This window comes from Nycticebus coucang, chromosome 11 (genome assembly GCF_027406575.1).
Source record: "Nycticebus coucang isolate mNycCou1 chromosome 11, mNycCou1.pri, whole genome shotgun sequence".
In the NCBI taxonomy this organism is placed as follows: Eukaryota; Metazoa; Chordata; class Mammalia; order Primates; family Lorisidae; genus Nycticebus; species Nycticebus coucang.
The window spans coordinates 5,968,462-5,976,031 of NC_069790.1; the positions used below are offsets into that span (position 1 = coordinate 5,968,462).

General features: G+C 36.1%; 1 pseudogene; it reads right to left on the minus strand.

Moving 5' to 3' along the window:
• Nucleotides 1-5,117: 5,117 nt before the first annotated feature.
• Nucleotides 5,118-5,270, minus strand: LOC128560677 (uncharacterized; annotated as a pseudogene).
• Nucleotides 5,271-7,570: the final 2,300 nt, after the last annotated feature.

A 7,570-nucleotide genomic window follows, 5' to 3' on the forward strand; every position in this document is an offset into this window, starting at 1 on the left:
GCTTTTGAAATGTACCCTTGCATTGTGCACATTAGGCGAGATCCCACCAAATGCCCTCCCTCCTCCCCCCACATACCCTCTCTCCTCCCATATCCACTCCGTCCTCTCCCCTCCTTATATCCACATTTCAGTGTGTCTTAAAACTTTGCTCCCTTTTGTGGCTGTATAATATTTCATTATATCTACATACTGAAATCTGTTTATCCATTTATGGATATTTGACTGTTTCCACTTTTTGGCTATTGTGATTAACACTGCTATGAAAATATGTGTACATGCATTTGTTTGAGTACTAGCTGTTAATGTTGGAGGGTATATAACTAGGAGTGGAATTACAGGATCATATGGTACTTGGGCATTTAACTTTTTTTAAGAAACGTCATTTGGCTGCTTTTTACATTCCCACCAGTGATCTACCAGGGTCCAATTTTCTCACATCTACTCCATCACTTCTTTTCTAATTTTTAAAAAAGCATTGGCTTCCCGGTAGGTGTGAAGTGGTATTTAACTGTAGTTTTGATTGGCTAATGATATTTCCTATGTTTCCTGGTCATTTGTACATAGTATAACTCTTCTGGAGAAATGTCTATTCAGGTCCTTTGCCCATTTTAAGATTGTAGTTTTTGTCTTATTGTGGACTTGTAAGTGTTTGTTATGTATTCTTGACTATACACTTTGATATTTGCTTTGCAAATATTTTCTCCTATTTTTTGGGTCTTTCGCTTCCTTTATAATGCCTCCTGAGGCACACAATTTTTTAATTCTGATGAAGTCTGGTTTATCTGATTTTGTCTCTGTTACTTATGCTTTTGGTGTCATGGCTTAAGAATCCAAGGTCTTATTTGAACTGAAGATCATGAACCATTTAGCCCTATGTCTTCCTCAAAGAGTGTTATAGTTTTAACTCTTACGTTAATGTCATGGACCCATTTTAATTTGAATTTTGTGTATGATCTAAGGTAAATGTTAAAGTTTGATTTTTTTTTTTTTTTGCTTGTGGACATCCAATTGTCCCCGCACTATTTGCTGCAGAAACTGTTCTTTCCCACCATTGAATGGACTTGGCACTTTGCTGAAAATCACTTGGCTATAGATGTATGGGTTTATTTCTGGACTCTCAGTTCTATTCCACTGGTCTTTATGTCTGTCATTATGCTAATACCATATTGTTTTGATCACTAAGCTCTGTAACATGGGGAAGTGTGTCTCCAATTTTTTCCTTTTTAAAAATTCCATATGAATTTGAGGATCAGCTTTATCATTTCTGAAAAATAATTAAAAAAAAAACATTGGAATTTTGACAGGGATCACAGCGAATCTGTAGATTGGTTTGTGTAGTATTGCCATCTTCACAATATTAGGGTATTTGATGAATGAACACAGGGTATCTTTCCATTTGTTTGGTCTTCTTTAATTTTTTACAACAATGTTTCATCATTTTCAATGGACAGACTTTTACATTCTTGGTTCAATGTATTTCTAGGTAATATTTTTTTGAATGCTATTACTTAAATGGATATATTTACTTAATTTCCTGGTCACAAGAGTTCTTCTCCTGCTACTGATCATCAGTACATCTTACAAATGATTCTCCTCGCTAGTTTTGCTGGGCTTGCTAGAAGTGGGCCCAGTTGCTAGGCTAGGGTCAGGAAATATTGGGCATGGTACATATCACCATTATTTTATTCATGCTCCCCCCTTTTTTCTTTTTCTTTTTTTTTTTTTTTTGAGACAGAGTCTCACTTTGTCACCCTTGGCAGAGTGCCATGGCATAGTAGCTCACAGCAACCTTAAACTCTTGGGTTCAAGCGATCCTCTTGCCTCAGCCTCCCTGGTAGCTGGAACTACAGGTGCCTGCCACAACTCCCGGTTGTTTTTATTTAGAGACAAGGTCTTACTCTTGCTTGGTCTGGTCTTGAACTGGTGAGCTCAGGCAATCCACCCGCCTTGGCCTCCTGGAGTGCTAGGATTAAAGGCGTGAGCCACCATGCCTGGCCTGTTTATGTTCCTTTTGATGGACATCTAGACTTTTCCCAGTTTTGGACTAATGTGAATGAGGACACCAAGAATATTTTAGTACAATCTTTTAGTATGTGGAATTCCTAGGAGTAGAATGTCTCTCATAGTGTTGATTCATGTGTAGTATTAAAAAATATAGCCAGGCCTTGGGTGGCACCAGTGGCTCAGTGAATAGGGCGTCAGCCCCATATACCAAGGTGGCGGGTTCAAACTCGGCCCCAGCCTAACTGCAACAAAAGAATAGCCGGGCGTTGTGGCGGGCGCCTGTAGTCCCAGCTGCTCGGGAGGCTGAGGCAAGAGAATTGCCTAAGCCCAAGATTGGGAGGTTGCTGTGAGCTGTGATGCCACGGCACTCTACCCAAGGTGACAAAGTGAGACTCTGTCTAAAAAAAATAAATAAAAAATAAATAAATAAGCCAGCCCTTTTTTCTGGGAGTTGTACTACATTACATTCTCATCAGCAATAGATGAGAATCCCGGTGTTCCACATCTTTGTAAGCATTAGGTATTTCTCAGTCTTTTAAATTTCAGTCACTGTGGTGGGTATGTAGTGATGGGACATTTTAGTTTTAATTATTATGTCTTTGAGGACTAATGATGGTGAACAAAGTTTCATGTGCTGATGGGCTAGTCATATATAGCTTTTTTTGGTGAAATGTCTGTTCAGACTTTTTATACTTTTTTTAATTGGAAGTCTTTCTTTTATTAGTGAATTGTAAGATTTGTTTATATAGGATACGTGTATCAGTCCTTTGTGAAATATATGCTTTTTAATACTTTTTTCTCAGCTAATATGTTCTGCTTACATATTTTCTGAATTATGTCTTCTGATTGGCAGAATTTTAAAATTTTGGAGATTCTTTTTTCTTTTTTTTTCAATTATGGATTTGTTAAGTCTACCTTTGATCAATATAATTTGAGGCAATAATAATCGGTGAATTCACAATTGAAAATTTTGTGAATTTGGTGAATTGCACTCTTAAATTAGTATGTGGAAAGCTTCTTTGTCCCTAGAAATATTATTTGTCAAAAGTGTAGTTTTTGATATGTTATAATATGAACACCAGTTTTCTTTTGATTAATATATCTAGCATTGTTTATATACCCTTTGAACTTCAATCTCACTGGCTATTTTAATCCTATGTGAAAATTTTTGTCATTACTTAAGAATTAATTCTTTCACATTTATTTTTATTTTTATGTATTTGAATCTGTTTTTATTATTTTATTTTGTACTTACTATATTTATGCTTACATTGGGTCTATATTTTTTCTTTTTAAAATAGATTATTTAATATTAATATTTTTATGATCTTCATGAAACAATAGGTCTCATGAATGCTTTAACTTGAATCATTTCCTATTCAATTTTTATGCTACTTTTGCTCAATATCTTGGTTTTAACTCTTTTTAACCCCCAAAATTAGATCGTAACATTATTGCTTTATATAATAACTTATGTTACTAACCAGTTACTAACCAGTAATAGTTGTTCACACTGTCTTGCTTCTCTGACTTTTTGGTTTGGCTCTTTAATTCCTACGGAAACTATGATCTCTAAAAGTTACTTAAGTATCCGTTGTTGGAAAAAGCTCTATTTTTTTTTCAGTCAAATATACTTATTTCTGTGTTTTGTTTTAAAATTCATTGTGATCCTGAGGATTGATGTTTTTCAGTCATCCTGAAAATTTCTCAGCTGTTTCCTAACAAATATTGCCTCTTGCATAATCCTTCTACGGTCTCTTCCTAGAGCTCTTATTAATAGCTGTCCATGAATGTTTATTTCTTCTTTGTATTTTAATCCTTCTTTTTTTTTTTTTTTTTTGTAGAAACAGAGTCTTACTTTATGGCCCTCGATAGAGTGCTGTGGCATCACAGCTCACAGCAACCTCCAACTCCTGGACTTAGGCGATTCTCTTGCCTCAGCCTCCCGAGTAGCTGGGACTACAGGCTCCTGCCACAACATCCACCTATTTTTTTGTTGCAGTTCGCCGGGGCCAGGTTTGAACCTGCCACCCTTGGTATATGGGGCCAGCGCCCTACTCACTGAGCCACAGGCGCCGCCCAATCCTTCAAATTCTTATTCTGTTGCTATATTCAGACTAATTTGTGATGAGTTATATGCTTATTTACTAATTTTATCTCTAATTTCAATATTTTTTCTTAAATTTGAGAAGTTATGTAATTTATTTTTTTCAAAATCCATCAGGTTCCTTGTTCCTTGCTTGTATTTCAAAGTATCGCGTTTGTTTTGGGACACGTGTTAAACATAATTTACATTCTGTCTTCATTTATTCTATAACTGTGTTATGAGTCTTTGTTCTTATGCATGATGTGGATGTTTTTAGAAAGTTTTGAAAATTAATCTGTGAGTTGAAATATATATTCCTTTAAGAACATTTGCTTCTGTTAATCACGTCCGGTACCACAAACTCAAGACTATGTTTGGTTATAGTTTCCATTTGAGGGTTTTTCGGCAACATAGCAAAATTCTGTCCCTAAAGTCAGGTTAGGTTTGGTGAGAGAGATCTGAAAACAAAAACAATGTGTCCAGTTGCAGTGGCTCATGCTTCTAGCACTTTGAGAGGCTAAAGTGAAAGTGTCCCTTGAGGTCAGGAGGTCAAGACCAGCCTGGGCAATAGCAAGATTCTTCTCTCTACTAAAAACAAACAAACAAAAAAACAACTCAGCATGGCAGCACATACCTGTAGACCCAGCTACTTGGGAGGTTGAGGAAAGAGAATATCACTTGAGCCGACGTTGCTGTGAGCTGGCACTCTACCCAGGGTGACAGAGTGAGACTTTGTCTCAAAAAAATAGAAAAAGAACTGAGGCAAGAGAATCACGTAAGCCCAAGAGTTAGAGGTTGCTGTGAGCTGTGTGCCGTCATGGCACTCTATCCGAGGGCGCTACAGTGAGACTCTGTCTCTACAAAAAAAAAATAGAAAAAGAAAAGAAAAGAAAGAAAAAAAAGAAGCACCTGCATCCTCCCAAACCAAACCAAACCAAACCAATTCTTCATGCAGCCTTAAAACAGACATATTTGCTGTTGTCTTTTATGTTTCAGGGTTGTTTTCCTTTTTTTCTTTTCTTAAACCAGGGGAAAGCCTGCCCACGACAACAACTGATGCAGTTGAGTTTCCCACATTTGGAAGAATAGTAGGAGTCAGCACATCCAGAATCCAGGGGATAAGCCACCCCCTGGGGAGACCACCTCTGTGATCATGGGATCTCCCCTGTCAGATAAGCATTATTTTTTCCTTTTTTGGGGGATTAATCAACACTTAACCCAATTGTGTGGTGTTCACATCCTACCTCTAAACATAGATCAGTTTCTGGGCTCCCAACCTATGACCTATCCTAGCTTTCAACACCTGTTCCTTGCAGAAGTACTTTTAAAATGAGGCTGTTTAAAGTGAAATTTTCCATGTTGCTAAGATATAGAACCCTCTGTGCGTCCTAAGGAATCTTCAGTAAAGCTGGTTGAGTAGCCAGCTATTTTAGTTTGTTTGTCTTGTTCATATGCATACACTGAGATTCTACCAATGTAAGACAGATGGGGAGAACATTTGTACAATTTCCAGACATCAATTCATTCAATTTATTATTTAAGTGAAAACAGTAGTTCACAGCCAGAGATAACCTTAAGAATGTAGGGGCTCTGAAAAAGTTTCAAAAATGTTGTGGAGTATTTTTACTGCTGAAGATTATGTAGTATATAACTTGAAATTTTCTTTTTCCTTTTAAAAATTCTCAAGCTATAGAGACTCTATCAAATTTTGATCCCCCTCCCCAATATATTTCTCAATCTAGGTTTTAATTTTCTCTCTTTTTCAAAAAAAAATTTATATCTCAATCTAATAATCTACTGGAAATTTTGCATTCCCTTCTGGACTACTTCTCCATTAAAACTGACTGCTAAACACTTTAGGAAACATTGTTTGGCCTTTACAATTTATTTTCATTTATCTAGTTTCTTTCACAGTTTTTGATAATGATCAACAAGTGAAAAATCCAAAAAGTGATTGTCATATTAATTGCAATTGAGTTTAGTTACATGAATTATCTATTTTCTGTGAATTTGAACAGTTTATCATAATCCAATTTCAAAATAATGTTTTTGAACTTGAGCATACAATGGATAATAATTCTTCTGGTAAAGAATAATTAAAGGCAATAAATGATCTTAAGAGTAGAAGTATAATCTAGTGACAAAGAGTTCATGTTCCAACATTTGTTTGGATCTTTGTAAATTGTAAAGAGTTACATAAATGCTAGATTTTATTTAATTCAGATACTAATGTGGCCATTTTATCAAGCCTGTTGTTAATTGCTTTAGAAGAACCAAATGCCTGCCATCAAAAGGAAAATACAAGCAATCAGGCCCTGTGTGAGCACAGCAGGTGCAGAAAACAAAAAGGAGTGGGTGATGCCTATCCGCAAGTCTCCCTTCCACAGAACTGAGATGGGAGCTCGGTTTGAGATGGCGCTCTTTACTGAGTGGATCTTTTTACTCTCGTATTCCTCATCCAGGAGCCAATTTCCTTCACTGGGACCATTTATCTTTTATCTTAAAAAACTCATCTGGATAAACAGTTAATTCTAGAGGGCAATAATATAACACATGTGGAAGTGACTTGAAAACCAACAAGTTCTTATATGGATATACATTATTATTGTTAACTAGTACAATCAAAATTGTACTCTGCAAATGATTTTTCTGTCATCCATGTCTAAAACCCAACTGTTGAAACTGAGTGATTTAACCTTGTGAAACTTTATGACAAATGAACATATCTAATTATTTTTGGTTACAATTTACATAGTAATGGAATGATCACTTATGGAAAAAAAATAGTTATTTTCAACTGTTATTTTTTTCTTTTCTCTAGCCTAAGAAAAACTAGGCTACTGATCAGGTTTAAAAAATAGTCCTTCTTCTGGTTTCTCCCTGTAGGCTCCAAGACCATAATCTGGGCTCAGTACTCAGGTTTAACTCCAAATAATCAATTCTGAGGACCCAAAATCAAGACACCCTTGAGACTGGGAATGACTGCTAACCCATCTAGAGGATTAACTCAAACTGTAGAACTCCATACTGCAACCAAATACAGTATGACCTCTGTAGCTGGCCACTTCCCTACGCTGACCACCTTCTTAAGTTGACCTCATTTTCATAGACCAGTCACACATCACATTTACGGGTCAGTAGAGTAGGCCTAGTTCCTTATGTTGGCCACCCCCATGTGTTGACCAGTTTATTACAGTCCCTTGGATGGTCAGCTTACAGTGGTTTTACTGTATTCAAATACTTTCCAACAAAAAGCAGACACAAAGTCACTAAAAGGTTAACTTTAAAATAAACAGTTTTCATTTATTAAAATTATTAAGTTATAGTAGTTGGAGTTTTACAAAATCGTGTACATTTTTAAGTACATCTCATTGAAGTTTCTTGAATGCAGCCTTATTTGATTATAGCTAAATTAACGTGGCCTTCCAGCATGAAAAGTTTCCCCACCTCTGAACTAGGGGAACATAGTCATTTAGCTCT